Consider the following 16,587-nt stretch of genomic DNA (forward strand, 5'->3'; position numbering starts at 1 on the left):
TAATTGCAATCTGCCAGCAATGTATCAAAGGAATTGAAGCCCGATGTCTAAGAGTATCCACTTTAGAACTATTGCGTTAAAGTGTGACTTACTCCAAAGGTGGCCTTCGGTTCGATACCTCTCTCCTGAAGTTTTCAGATGTTACGTCACCAGTCTCACAGATTATTCACATCATCTTGAATGGTCGTTTGGGTGCCACTTACCGAAATAAATTTAAAAAATACAATGGGTTGTTATCTATTCTACTGTCATATTTGATGTAAGGTCTTCCAGAGCTCGTTTAAATTCTGACTCTAATAGTAGATAACCTAAGACATCTCTGTAAAATCCTATTTCTTCGTCTACCACAGCATCAGACAAGTCCATAATGTCACACAGGATTTCAGTATACTCTCTCTACATATACGCAATCTCTTCTGCGCTTAGCGGTGAAGTTCTCATTGTACTCTTTATGCTACACCCTAGTTTCCAGTTTTACCAAAAGTTGTTTTGTATGTTCTGTATACTGAGTCAGTTGTCCCGACGATCATTTTTTTTAAAATTTCCTTAAATTTGTTCCTCAGTCGTTTTGCGTTGTCTGCCCTGCGCTTGCTGTTCGTTTCATTCACTTCTATTTCTGTATTCCTGAATACCCATCAACATTTTTGGTCTTCCTTCTTTCGTCGATCAGCTGAGGGGTTTCTTCTGATACCCATGGTTTCTTCGCACGTACCTTACAGGTACTTATATTTGTCTGATCGACTTGTGTGATTCCCCTTTTTTAATGAGTTAACCATTATCGGGTAGAAGTTCAACCGAATCTCATCATTCCTTATTGCTTCCGTATCTGACTTCCTTGCGCAATGATTCTTTCTGACTAGTCTCTTAAACTTCAGCTTACTCATCGTTATAGAAAATTTATGACCTAACTCTATATCTGTACTTGGGTACGCCTTAAAATTCTAGATCTTACTTCGGAACATCTGCCTAACTAGAATCTTCCTGTTTCACTCGGCCATTTCCGGCTATACCTCCTCTTCTTGTGATTTCTGAAGAGAGTACTCGCTATTATCAGCTGAAATTTATTGCAGCACTCTATTAACCTATCTCGTCTCTGATTCCTACAACCAAGCCCATGTTCTTCCGTAACTCTTTCGTCTATACCTTCCCCTACAAGTGCATGTGAATCCCCCATAGCCATTAGATTTTCATCTGCCTTTACAGACAGAATAAGCCATTAAATATGCTCATATACTTACTCTGTGTCTTCATCTTCTGCTTGCGACGTCGGCGTGTATATGTGAACAATTGAATTCAGTGTTGCTTTGCTGTCGACTCCAATGAAAATAACCTGTTCACAGTAGCTAACTCTCTCTTCTAGCTTGCTGTTCATTACGAATCCAACTGCTGTTGTACCATTTCTTGTTGCTGATGTATCTGACAGAGTGCTTATTTTCTTTCTGCGCTGAAGCGCCAAATAAACTGGTATAGACATGCGTATTCAAATATAGAGATATGTAAACAGGCAGAATACGCAGCTGTGGTGGGCCACGTCTACGTAAGACAAGTGTCTGGCGCAGTTGTTAGATCGGTTACTGCTGCTACATTGGCAGTTTATTAAGATTTAAGTGAGCTTGAACGTGTTGTTATAGGCGGCGTTCGAGGGATGGGACGTAGCATCTCCGAGGTAGCGATGAAGTGGGGATTTCCCAGTACGGCCATTTCACGAGTGCACCGTGAATATTAGGCATCCGGCAAAACATCAGATCTCCGACATCGCTGCGGCCGGAAAAAGATCCTGCATGAAAGGGGTCAAAGATGACTGAAGAGAATCGTTCAACGTGACAGAGAAGTGCAACGTTTCAAAGAAATAGCATCAATATGGGCTTTCGCATCCGAAGGCCCATTCGTGTACCCTTGATGACTACAAGGCTTTATACCTCGCCTAGGCCCGTCAACACCGACATTGTATAGTTGATGACAGGAAACCTGTTGCCTGGTCGGACGAGTCTCGTTTCAAATTATATCGAGTGGATGGACGTGTACGAGTATGGAGACAACCGCATGAATCCATGGTCCCTGCATGTCAGCAGGAGATTGTTCAAGCTGATGGAGGTTCTGTAATGGTGTGGAGCGTGTGCAGTTGGAATGATCTGGGATCCCTGATACGTCTACATACAACTCTGACGGGTGACATGTACGTAAGCATCCTGTCTGATCACCATTCATGTCCATTATGCATTCCAGCAGGAAAATGCGACACGCCCACGCCCTTAATTGTTACAGAGTAACACCAGGAAAAATTTTCTGAGTTTAAAAACCTCTGATGGCCACGAAACTTGTGGTGTTCTTTTTTTCAGAAAAGTTTATTTTGATTAATTTGATTATTATTCTCTTGAGGAGATTCAGAAATCTGTTGTGAGTTTTCCTCCACCTCTTGGCGGGAAGAGCAGACTTTTCAAAAAACTTAAGAACTGTATGTCATGTCATAATTTACATGTCATCTGAAATCGTTCGCAGAAGGCGTAACGTTCTCAAGATCAAGAAGAGAGTTCGCATTGCCACTTAATTTATTTGTGTCGTGATCATGTGCGATCACGACCGGATACTAGAACACGAAAATACGAACAGAGAAACCTAAGCGACCAGACAGACCTGGCAATTTTTTTTGCTATACTACACCACACATTCAAAGAAGTTGGATTTAAATCACAATCAAGGTAAATAGCAATGAGCTTTCTGCCTCAACTACGACGTTTGCCAACTAGCAGTCGGTCCCTGATAGCTGTATGAAACCTATGAAAACACCGTTATTTCTGTTGCTATTAATAGGAGATGGATATCATAGAAATACTTTAAGTAATAAGCAGGCACTACTTCGTTTGAGAGCACAATATCTTATTTAATTACCTTAGTCAGAATTGCTAACAAATGGTTCCGTACAATTTCAATTTTCTATCTTTATGACTGTTTCCTTAAATAAAGTCCTTTAACATCTTCGATATTTCATCTTAGATGCACACACAAATTCTTACATAGCACTGAACAATAATAATATTTTATAATAACTAATTAGTGATTGCGGACCACGCCATGTACGCGTCCGCCATCTTTAAAAAATATCACGCCTGTGTTAACAGAAGAGGATTACAGTTCTTCAGCTGTCAAAAAATAATTCTGCCTGCCGAAATCATGGTGTCAGTTCCCTCCAGCACTATGTCAGGTATTATTCAAGTACATGCCACTTCGTTTTGAGGCACTTCTGCTTGTTCGCTTGGGCCCCACACGATATTAGCCACGTGTACCATTTTCCTTGGCCCTTCATTGTATTTCACTTCACTGACTACTAATACATTTACAGTGAGTCACCACACTTCCTTTTCTGGTTTGCTAGCTTTTCTACTACTTTCAAGCTTTTGATAATCCATTGCCTGACTGGTATCCATCTTTTCCTCATGGTCACTTCTACATTTTTAGTCCCCTTCCAGAGAACCAAATGTGCAAATGAGCTTCCAGGACAGAACATCTTGACACTTTATCTATTACAGGCCACGTGTCCTGTGGATACAAATTGTGTATCTTTAATGCAGTGGTTTCCATTGCCTTTTGCATTCTCGTGCGGTTGGTCATTGCTGTTTCGTCCGCCTTTTGGGGCAGCTTCCCTTCTCAAACATGAGAGTGTGCATTTACCCCTCCTCTTCTTTGATGACCCATTTGACAGTAGCGTTATTCCGGAGATCTTCAGTCGTCATTGTTGATGATAAGTATCCGAAATTTAAGAAGTGGCCGGGTTAGAATTTGGGACCCAAAACGTCTTGATTAGTGGTCAATGACGGTATCCCTAGACTTAATTTAATTATTGTACAAATCTGTTTCAATGGTATAATTTTTAAGCTTGGCTATCAACTCAGTCTAAAACTGTTTTGAAGATTTTGGATCCTTATACTTCATGATATCTCACGAAAAAATTCACGAAGTAAAGCAACTCACTCTTCCGACTTCCTAATAATAGAGGAAATTCATGCTACAATACTAATGGGAATCTGAATCAGATCCTTTGAAAACAAATTTTCAAGAAAAACGGCAGAATATTTGTTGAGAGTGTTAAAGTTTCATCAGTCCCAAATGACGTCATGTTATCTTTCGCTAGTATTGTGAACCTTTGTATTTATGGATGAATTCGTGAAAATAAAAACAGTTATTGCAGTACTACAAATCAAGGGAAGGTGACTTTATTGAATTACTGAAGCTGCTTGAGTTTGTAAGCAACAAGATAGTTTTACTAAGGATAAAAGTGTCGCTGGTACTATAGATGAAGTTTTTACCACTCATTTAGAAAACAGATATAGGAATAAAGAGAAAGATAATGCTAATTGGATCATTTATTAAAAAACATGATACTAGTTTCATTTCAATGACATGAAGAACATAGTAATCGATTTGCAGACGAAATGATCCTGATGCCTCCTAAAAATAATTTAATGCAGAACATGAAGAAAATAGTACCGCAACGTTTCTATTACCGCCTGCAGAATCAACATGAAACATGACGCTAATATTTTCCGAAAATATTCAGCCACAGAAACGACCAACAAAAAACATTGCCGCCACCCATTGTATCATAAGGTTACACGAACTCAATCTGAAGCAAGATTATAACTGAAGAAATTTCAGTGTTGAAACAGACTACGTTGGCCAGTCGCCGTGATAGTAACTTAGTCGACAATAATACAAAAGTTCAAAAGAAGTCGGTAAAATATAATATCAAAGCAAAAAAAAATAAATTTAAAAAGTCTTACATAAGACAGACGAATGTTTTAAAAATACTAACTGGAAAATAAATTTAACCACTGATGATCGAGTGAGCAAACTAAGAAAGATCCTAACAATGGACATCTGTCAGATCAGCTGTTCAGAGTATCAGTGAAATAGACTGGACGAATTGACATAAGCCTGATAACGATTCAAAGAAAATACTGAAAGCAGGAAAGCTGCCAGTAATTTCCTAGCAACATGAAAACATAACGTTAATGGTGTAAATGACTATTTGCATATCCCGTACCGCGATAGGGCAGAAAGTAAATGAATGGTATTGTGGAGCTTTAAATTTGCAGCCATTCTGGAAAAGAACGCGAGAATTTACACAAGGAACAAGGTGGATGTAGCAGAAACGATTTTTAGTCACTTTTCAGCAACTTCCTTCGTGACAGCGACCATATAGTTATAGATTATTACATAACAATGACTGTTATTTATTTTTATAATTTCACTCTACTTTTCATGTTATTATTATTATTGTCAGTCTCCGTTATATTTCCCATCTGTCTTACAAATCGATCGTTTTGAAGCATTAATGCATATTATCCTCTCGCAATGTCCGCACGCTACATACCGTCGCCCACCAACACTATGCAGCTCTATGCAACGACTGTCGAATAGCGTGCCTACACGTGCCTGGGTCACGAGTACTCGATACCTCCCTGGAATATCAAAAGCCATTGCCGACGCTGCTTTCGCTTAGCAACGTTGTTCGTCCGAGCCAGCATAGATGTGGAGTCTACCTCAATCAGTTGAAGCTAGCTGTATTCGCTGAATACATCGCTCGCTTCTTAAGGATCTTCTCATCCCTTGAAATTGCGTCACCTCATTACACGACACCGACTGCAGACTGTCGTACATGTGGTGAGCTATTTCATGAATAGATGGTTTTTAAAACAGTTTCCAATCTTCCTTCAGAGCTGTTTAATACTATAAAGCACTTTACTTTTAAATATCATTTTACTTCATCTTACTTTTAATCAGGCATACGAATATGATTGTATATACTTTTACAGACACGTCTAGTTAAATAAGAACTTTCACAGGCATTCCCCTCTCGGTTCTCCAGTAAGAGACTCCAGGAGATGAACGCTCGTACTACACAGTTACGCAGCCATTGACTGCGGAACGATGTGCTATCGTTTTATTTTACGATCTGTAATTAAGTTGTTTTAATGTAATGTTCAATATTATTTCTGGTTTCACAGGGCTCTTTGAGGATGACATAAATCTCGAAACCGATCTAAAAAAACTGTACGTAAGCACTGACTGTTAATCCATGTATCCTATGATGTTACTCCTCTTGCCGCTACTGCGATTTCAAGTATGACCTAAGACTATAGTCACGAGCAGTGTCGTTATCATCGTCATGTGCACTAAAAACCTTCTGGACTCATAAAGTAAATCTTGAAGTTAAAATCTTCTGCGTTGTTAGGACACGTAATACTTTTTCAGACGTAGATTGTTTTGAGAAAAAATAGTCGACTTAACAACTCAGAACATTTTAACTTCAGTGACAACGGCCACAAAAACATGAAGAGTCACAAAAACTAAATCTTGATGTACATTTGCTACAGGCTGCTGGCGTCTTCTTTGTTCTTTAGTTTCCACATTAATTAGAAGTAGAAGTGCAGAGCTCCTTGCAAGTTTCTTTGAATTTAATCATAGAGGTTGAGCGTTTTTTTTCAAATCTGAGCCACCTTGCTTTCAACGAAATCACTTGTGGCGGCTTCCTGTCTTAATAATAAATTGTAGCTTGTACTTAATTAAATGTTTTTCAGTATTTACCTCTTGTCCCGAGCGCTACATTAAAAAATTAATATAGTTCTGCTCGGCAGAGTCACCTCAATAAGGGGTCTCAAATAAAATGCCTCTGGCAGTTATAAGTCACAAGATTAAAAATCATAACTGAGGCTCTTAAATTTGCATCTGACTCAGGAAATTTATATTACGTGGGATGGCTATACCCCATCACGTCTGAAGCAAATTGAACTCACGTCCGCCACTTTTTCTGTAGCTAAGGACGTAGTCTGCGTTGTAAAGCCCCCACGATTTATTTTGTACCCTGTTCATATATCTTGCGCTAGCTTTATTTTATAAAAAAAGTTAACACTCGTGATTTCTGTGCACATTGGTAGCAATAAGTTAAGTTTTAGTTGAAACATTGGCCAACTTTTCAACGCATATAAAACTACAGGACAACTCGGAACATTTTTGTCTACTTCTTATTTCTCGCAAACCAAACTTAAATCAATGCATTTTCAGCAGGTACCATTTGAAGATTAAGTAGTAAGCTTCGAAACACATGGTGGTTGGCTAATGGAAACTGTGATGGTGCAGGAACTTTGTATTTTTGTTTGTATTTCAAGCATACAGTTTCTTGAGTCATAAGTCTTCCGACCGGTTGATGCGACTCGCCACGAATTGCTCTCCGGTGCCAACCTCGTCATCTCACAGTAACACTTGCAACCAACAATTATAAGTTGGATGTCTTCTTCTATAGTTTTGCCCGCTGTAGCTCACTCTAGAACCATGGAAATCAGTCCCTGATGTCTTAACAGGTGTCCTATCATCCGGTCCCTTCTCCTTGTCAGTGTTTTCCACTATTCCTTTCCTCTCAGATTCTGTGCAGAACCTCCTATTCCTTACCTTATCAGTCAACCTAATTTTCAACATTTGCCTGTAGCACCACTTCTCAAAAGCATCGGTTCTCTTCTGTTCCGCTTTTCCCACACTCCTAATTTCACTTCAGTATAATGCGGTGCTCCAAACGTATATTCTCAGAAATTTCTTCCGCAAATTAAGGCTTATGTTTGATGCTAGTAGAATTCTCTTGGCCTGAAATGCCCTTTTTGCCAGTGCTAGTCTGCTTTTGATGTCCTCCTTGCTTCGTCCGTCATGTGTTATTTTGCTTCTTAGGTAGCAGAATTCCTTAACTTCGTCTACTTCTTGACCATCAATCCTGAAGCAATTTTAAGTCCCTCGCTGTTCTCATTTCTGCCACTTCTCATTGCTTTCGTCTTTCTTCTATTTAATCTCAATCCATATTCTATACTCATTAGACGAATACAATGCCGAGACTAACTATATAATTTTTATTATTTTCCTATTTTTGCGATACAGTGGTGGGTTCCTTGCCTATTAGATAATTATTCAGCGGCAGCACCGCACTCCTTTCAGTTTTGTGGATATTGCATTCACCGAAACACAAAACCGGGTGACGGCTTTGTCATTCTTATACGTCAACATGAATCAATTTTCTTTTCCAAATTATTAATAAAAGCATTTTTAACCCGCCTGTCAACCTTGTCCCATCACTTAGCAACAGTTTGAAATTATTTTCAAGGGTTCAGCTTTAAAATTAATTTTACAATGGGGAATAAAATAGGTGTGGAACTATAGTGTTACACTAATAGTTATAAAGATTTCCCCATTCTTGGATTTAGTTATTCATGTCCGAACATTAAAGAGACGGCGGATCTTCGGCTAATCCTGTTCGCTGGATTTATGGTTCTGATTCACCTGCTGGTATCCAGTTGTAACAGAATTACATGCGTGCTCTTTCGTGCATTCTATCCTAAATGATTGTCTGTGAAAATATACAGAAGTGGAAATCACTATAAAAGCAAAGTTGCTACGAAAGTAATAGTGCATAGAAGTATATATGTATCGATTCATTATGAAAGTAGCATACACATCTTAGACGTAAGAAGTCACGACGGAATTGCTAAGTTTCTTTCATAACACGACTAATAAAATAAAGCGTTTGCATTTCTTTGTGGAAATTGGTAAAAAACCACTCAATCTCCTGTTATTTTATTTCACTGTTTAAGTACATTTCCCAACCTCCGTTCTTCCTAATTATCACAAAAATTAATTCTGTTGAAGTTCGTAGTTTTTGCAGTGACATTGTCTCGTACTCTTCTCGCATCGTTCTTTACAACTCACTTACCGCCTCAAGTGATCTTCCACTGCGATCAAAACGTCTAATCAAGAATTCCCCAAATGTTTTCCATGGAGTTCAGAACCGGGATAAGTGAAGCCTCACGATACAATATCGATATCTTTGTCTTCGAACAACTTATTTTGTAGCAGAAGGAAGCACAGGTGCTTTACCTTCTGAACCATTAAACCTTCGCCCATAAGGTCCTCACAAAGTCATCAAATCTGTCTCTATCATCGTAGCGTACAGGTTAAGGGTCTATGCTAGGGTTCAGCCAAACAGTGCGTGATTTACCTTCATTGCAGATGGCTGCCCACATCGCAACACTTCCACCACCAAAGATTCTGCTTATTCCTACCCCCTGCTGTGCTCCCAGATCATTGCAATAATATTAAAAAAACCATCTGAACCATCTACATTAAACTTGTCCTCGTCACGGATTGTCCCTTAAATCCATTCTGAGAACCATGACATACGTTTTTCAGCAAGCTCCAGTCCAAACTGTTTATGTTGGGGTGTTAGAACACTTCCCTGCAGTCGTTTCTTGAATGGAAGATGTTTGTCACTTGTCAAAATTGTTGTTATTGGCAACTAAGCAACATGTTGAGGGGAATAATGGTTTGAGGCCCTTGCTTTGCACAAAAGTAGCCGTTCACATGCCTCAGACAATATTGTACGTTGCCCATATTTTCCTTTCTGTTCGTGCCGTCCGCAAAATCTAACGAAATTATACACCACTGTAATTGTAGGGTTCAGTTTCTTGGTGACGTGACGACTAAAGAGTCCCACTTACTTCTAACAACCGGTCTTTGCTTTTTCATCACATGATTACCGTCTTCCATGGGACGTTAATACAGTCGAGTTCTATGTACACAACCCGCACTTTCAGTATGGGTATCTGTTTCATATGTGCAGTAAAAAGGCGTACAAGCACACTAACACTTCACAGCGCCGACTGCCTTTATATCGAATTCCAGTTTCTATGATATCTTTGTTGTACACTGTACTATTGACATCAATTGCGATATCATTTGACTTCATTTGTTGGTACACTGGATCTGCGGTTGCAGATGTTGTTGTTATGGTCTTCAGTCATGAGGCTTTGAAACGTCCCCTTAGAAAAATTATATAAGACTGTGTTTAAACTGACTCACAATATTTTTAGCGCAACGCAATCTGACTTCCAAAAATCCCTACAAGAGAATGGCCCTGACTAACATTAACCTATACGTTTCACAAATCACTTACCTCACAAAAATCTTCGTTACTCAAGCTACTGCAATACAGCGAGCGCCACTACTGCCAGCTAAATAAAAGATTCTAACTACGGAAGGCACTAACTACTGATAGGCATAGTTAGCAAATGAAAGATTTTAATAGAGAACAAACAATGTATTTACCTCACTAGTCATAATATATATAGCAGTTCATGACACAAATTCTTACAAATTTCAAAACTCCGCCATCTCTCTCCCCACATCCACCACAGCTGGCGGCTCACCTCCAACTGCGCAACGCTACGCGCTGTTAGCATCCAGCCGCCCAACACTACAATGGCGATTATTACAACAATGCCAACCAGCCACAGAGTGCACACGGCACAGCCAGTGATTTTCATACAGAGCGCTACGTGGCGGCGGCGTTACCATTAAAAATCCTAAACAGCCTACTTACATAGCCCCCATGCTCCCCACAAAAAAAATTTACAAATTGTTTTGGGCAGTGGCCAATACAGATTTGAATTTTTTTCATAATTATGATTACAATAGCAAAGAAATCAAATGCACACACTTATTGATACAATGTTGCTCAAAAGCAAAAATTTTCTCACAGTCCATATAGACAGTCCTGATCATTCATCACAATAAAAATGCAGTGTTTTGTTTTTTTTTTTTTCAAAGTCTGAGCAATAAAAGAAATTGCACTTGGAAGTAGTGGATTTCTAAGCAGTCTTGAAGAAGTAGTGTTGTCCTTCCAACGAAAGGCAGTGCTGAGTCTTGACATGCAGACAGGTAATGGGCCACAGCAGAGTCAGTCGATGTTGAAGACTATCGGTAGGTAGGTCATCACAGAGCAGACCCACTGTAGTCCTGGTATAGATTACGGTATTGGTGGGCCACCAGAGGTACAGACCCATTGCAGTCCTTGTAGAAATAATGGTATCGGTGGGTCGTCAAAGGTGTAGACCCACTGTAGTCCTTGTAGAGATGGCCAGCATCCATCTGTTTGACTGTGCAGGTGCACAATCACCATTGAAGGGTCTTGCGGATAATGTAGCAAGTCCATAACCACCACTTGTGCACTCACAAAAATTGTTTTTGAAATGTTCTTACAACCAGCAATGCTGTTATCCAGTCCCTTACTGAATTATTAACACACGTGCAAACACTATCAGTCCCTACTTCTCACATATGGTCCATATACTATGACCAACAGAAACGTGTGCAGTGAAATGTAATTTACAAGTTACTTAATTTGATGAACTGGTGTCAATTACAATTTTATTACATGAGAATACAATAACAAAGGTACAAAAAAATATCATTAAAGAACATAATAGTACAGATAACATTTGCAGTAATACAGGCTTTACAAAAGAATCGAAATAACATATACATCAGTGTTAGAGGAATTGTGACATGAGTACATACATCAAAGATCAGAATAACTTTTGAAACATCAATTTCACACATGAGCATTAAAACAAATCACTATAAATAATGTCTGAACATATTTGCAAAGAAAATGACATAGTATTTGCAAAAATTCTACAACATAAATCTTATTAGCTAAACACATAAAGACAGGAAAAAGACAAATACACAAGGGTACATAAACACATAGAGGGATAATACGAAAGGAAAGGACAGGGTTTGTTTTACTGCAGTATTTTGCATAGAGATCTCCCTTAGTTCATCATTATTCCCAAAAAGACCTATCTAAACCTGCTTTCTGTATTCTGTTCACATCCTCTTTCAAAAATAGTTTTTCTCCACTGTACACTACTTTTTTGGCCAAACCATTTCTGTATAGCTTCTCAATGCTTTTCTTCCAATTCATCATAGTTAGTTTCTTATATAGTCTATCCCCTCTTAAGCTAACTTAAATCTACTGAGCTCAGATACTAAACTAAGGGACGAGGCAATGCAGCAGCACAAAACAATTAACACAAACAGCAAAGATAAAAAAATGGAAATTGGCAAAAAAAAGGCAGCAACATTACAACTAATATAAGGCAATGCGCAGCAAACGAGAAAAATAAATCAGTAATAAAATTGGCTTAACCTAGTAATACAAAGTGACTTTCAGTAGCACTATGAATGGCAAACAGCCGCAGCAAATGCTATAACTTATACCTAAACATGACAAAGCTCAATCAGAAAAAATGTTACACTAAAGACAACAATGCAGATAAGGACAATGTCTATTCACATCTTAATGTCTATGCAATTAAAGTGGTGGACCACAACTTATTCTATGAAATAAATTACCAAGTACTTGAAAAGAAAATTATGTATGCAGTTCCTGTTACTAGTGCCTTCTTATTGTTCTTTCCTTTCCAAGTGCTCCTTTTTTTTTTTTTTTTTTTTGAAGAATGTGGATCATAAAATTATTATTTAACAGATCTGTTGACAGAAAGTTTTCACATTAGCAAATGCATTTACTTTTATTTTATAAAACCAATGCTGCAACACAGCTGGAAAACAGATATCAAATGAAATAAGCATTTATGTAAAAAGCATAAAAATATCATTCAATAGTGATGTGGCATTTCATAAGTTAGTAGAAATTCTCTCAATTCTCGTAGAAAGACGCTTGTCATTATCAGGTGTGCAGATGTAAGAAAGTATCTTTCCAAGTAATGAGCGTGTCGTTTTTGCGATGCTTTCTACAAAGGAATCTCAATAGCGAGGACAATGGCCTCTTTTTTTTTCACCTGTGTCTCTGACAGGCACACACTAATGGCTTTCTTTTGTCAGGTGGTTGTCGCGCAGCTGGGTGCCCACGACGCATTACATGCAGGTCGTCACTTAACTGTCTTATCGAAATATTTAGGACACCAGTTTCCGCTACAGTGGCAGTCTCATATAAAAAAATTCACAGGTCAAGAATTTGCGTTACAAATCTGTAGAAATAAAATCATTTAAACATAATTGTGTCCAAAAAATTTTCGCCAGCATAGTGATACATTCACACATATACACTCATTTCATAACTCTTAAAGTACGATTCTCGGTTTCCAACATCCTTTTTCACAAATCAGAGTCCCTAACCACTACTCATTATTCCTTACCTTGTTATACATATACATATTCGTAGACACTTCTTCAATATTTCATCATAATGAAATAAGCATTTATGTAAAAAGCATAAAAATATCATTCAATAGTGATGTGGCATTTCATAAGTTAGTAGAAATTCTCTCAATTCTCGTAGAAAGACGCTTGTCATTATCAGGTGTGCAGATGTAAGAAAGTATCTTTCCAAGTAATGAGCGTGTCGTTTTTGCGATGCTTTCTACAAAGGAATCTCAATAGCGAGGATAATGGCCTCTTTTTTTTTCACCTGTGTCTCTGACAGGCACACACTAATGGCTTTCTTTTGTCAGGTGGTTGTCGCGCAGCTGGGTGCCCACGACGCATTACATGCAGGTCGTCACTTAACTGTCTTATCGAAATATTTAGGACACCAGTTTCCGCTACAGTGGCAGTCTCATATAAAAAAATTCACAGGTCAAGAATTTGCGTTACAAATCTGTAGAAATAAAATCATTTAAACATAATTGTGTCCAAAAAATTTTCGCCAGCATAGTGATACATTCACACATATACACTCATTTCATAACTCTTAAAGTACGATTCTCGGTTTCCAACATCCTTTTTCACAAATCAGAGTCCCTAACCACTACTCATTATTCCTTACCTTGTTATACATATACATATTCGTAGACACTTCTTCAATATTTCATCATAATAAATACATAGCATAATCAAATTCCTCATATAGCATCAGCTTATTGATAATAAAAATACCGCAACAGCGTAATACACATCGTCATCATAACATCATAAAACCTCAGCCAAATTTCAAAAACGTCGTAGCTTCCTCCAATAATTTCAAAACCTAAAAAAAATTCTCTGGTCATGTCAAAAGTGTCATCTACCTCAAACGTACTTTAAAAATCATGATCCCATACCAAATACATCATTCAAAGTTCTCATAATATCACAATGGTTCCGAAAAAATATGAACTGTTCACAAAGTACAGACAAAATACAATTTCATAGGTGTGAAGTTATCCAACGGTGCAATTACGTAAACATCTGTCACTGATGTAGTAAAATAAATGTTTGTCGCTCTCAGTTAAATAACCAGATAGCTGTGTAATTTATGTGTTAGAGAAATATGGAATCGATGTGTAAAGTTGTATCAGCAAATACCATATTAGCTAGGGCTCCTTGTGCTTGCCAAACACATGGTACACAAAGTAGACGTGTACCCCCCTGAGGATTAATGTAATTATATCCTCAGGTGGTACAGATTACAGCAATGGAATGAAATGTATCACGGAAAACTTTCTTTGTAATTCAAATATGTTGAAAAATAAATAGTTTAATGCGTGTCCTGTAGCGCTAAATGTGCGTCTTGCTGTAAGACAATCTCTGTGGAAGTGTCGTAGTTATTGTCCTCCGAAAGCTAAGTTCTGCAGAAGTCAATGTACTTACCTCATGATAAACGAAATTGAAATGCTTTGCGTATAGATATCTTAGTTATTACACTTATTGCCGTGATGAAGTAAGTACTGTACTGTACGTATTGTTGTGCTACAGAAAAGGCTGTCTCATTGTAGCTATACTACAAACGTTACTACTAAAACATATTTTACTTTCCAGAAAAATTCAGAAAAACTGTGCAGATATAAAACAGATAAACTGCAAAAGCAACATTGTAAATTGTCACTCATTAGTAGCGTCGTGATAAAATCGTGTAGCTGTCACATAAACTAACCACTGTATCATCTGGTATCTCACAGAAAGTACTTTAAATCCAGAATGTATTTTCAAGTAAACCAAAATGTTGCATTAAAATCTCATTAGCAATACTGGTAAATGTTCTAAGTATGTGAGCCTTATAGTCGTTACGTAATCGTGCAACTAACAAGCAAGAATGTACACACGAAATAACACAGTGATGTCTGTTCACTATAACAATGCACTCGTAAATACTGTCTAAATATGTTCCGTAGGTTCCAGACTGGATAGTGAACTTCAAAACATTGTTGCATGTTAACAGTTTCTAAGTGTGAGAAAGCATACTAGAAATGTGAAGTGAAATGTTTTATGGCAAAGACAAAGTTAAAAAGCAGATTATCTTTCAATAAACGGTTTTACATGTGAAATGTGGTGTAAACCTTTACTCTTCCTAGTACGCAGAGTTTCAACTTCAACGCAATTATCATGTGGTATACGTCGGATTCTGTAAGGTCCATTGTAAACTAGAAAGAATTTGTGACTCAAGTGTTTCTTCTTATGTGACAATGGATGAGCTTTAATGAGAACTTTCTGACCACTATATAATTTCTTTGCATTTGCTTTACTGTGTAATTTTTTCCTTTTGTCTGCAGCAGAATTTATATTTTTAATAGCCAAATCAATTATGTCTTTGTGTCGAAGTTTACGTGTATTCGGAAAAGGTACAAGCTCTCTGATTCTGTTTGGTGGTTCTTTATTCTTCAGTACAAGAACAGGTGGTAAAGCAGTGGAGTCATGAGGCATTTCATTCAGCACGTTTTGAAATAAGTGTAAATATCTGTCCCAATGCTGATGCTTTCTGTGACAATAAAGTCTGCAAAGCTTATTGATTTCTTTCATAATCCGTTCAGACGGGTTACAATGTGGTGAGTACAATGAAATAAAAACAGATTTGATTTTATGGTTACGAAGCATGCGTGACCAAACAGCAGATCTGAATTGCGGTCCGTTATCTGAAATTACTTTACTAACGTGTCCAACTTCACGTAAGAAATTTCTAACAAAGGCGTTGGATACAGACCGTCCAGTGGCTTTACGTAACGGAGTGAAAGAAACAAATTTTGAAGTAAGTTCAACAGCGACTAGAACGTACGAAAATCCATTAGATGTTCTGACAAGCGGTCCCAAGAGATCAACAGCAGCAAATTCTTTTAATTTAGAAGGAATGATAGGAAACAATGGAGCACGATGAGAGACAGTAGATGGTTTCGCCTTTTGACAAAGTTTACAAATAGACAAGACTCTTCGAATTCTCTTTTCCATATTGTTAAAATAACAAGTCGTTCGAAGAATATGATAACATTTTCGTGGACCAAAATGTGCATAGCTGAAATGAATTTACCAAATGAGCTTATTAACAAAATCGTCTGGAACGCAAAGTACCCATAGCTTGTCATCAACAGTGCATCGTTTGAACAGTATGTTGTTTCTAACCAAATAATAATGCCGAATCTCTGTGTGTGTCTTTTCATGCCATTTACTTTTGATGTCTTTCCAAATCGGATCTTTATCTTGTTCAGGAGCAATGTCCTTTAAAGATGTGGTGATGAAGTTTTCAAAGGCGACTTTCTGGATGTAAAGAATACTGAAATTTCTCTCGAGGTTGCTTTCTGTGTTACTTTTCTCAAGCCCGGCCGGTGCGCGTGACAGTGCGTCCGAAACAATGTTCTCCTTGCCGGGAATGTAGACTATTGTGAAGTGGAATTCTTGCAGAAACAATGCCCAACATTTTAACCTGTCATGATTTAATTTTGAAGACATAAGAAATTGTAATGCGCGATGGTCACTGTATACTTTTACGTGCTTACCATAAAG

This window comes from Schistocerca gregaria, chromosome 2 (assembly GCF_023897955.1).
Source record: "Schistocerca gregaria isolate iqSchGreg1 chromosome 2, iqSchGreg1.2, whole genome shotgun sequence".
Classification (NCBI taxonomy): domain Eukaryota; kingdom Metazoa; phylum Arthropoda; class Insecta; order Orthoptera; family Acrididae; genus Schistocerca; species Schistocerca gregaria.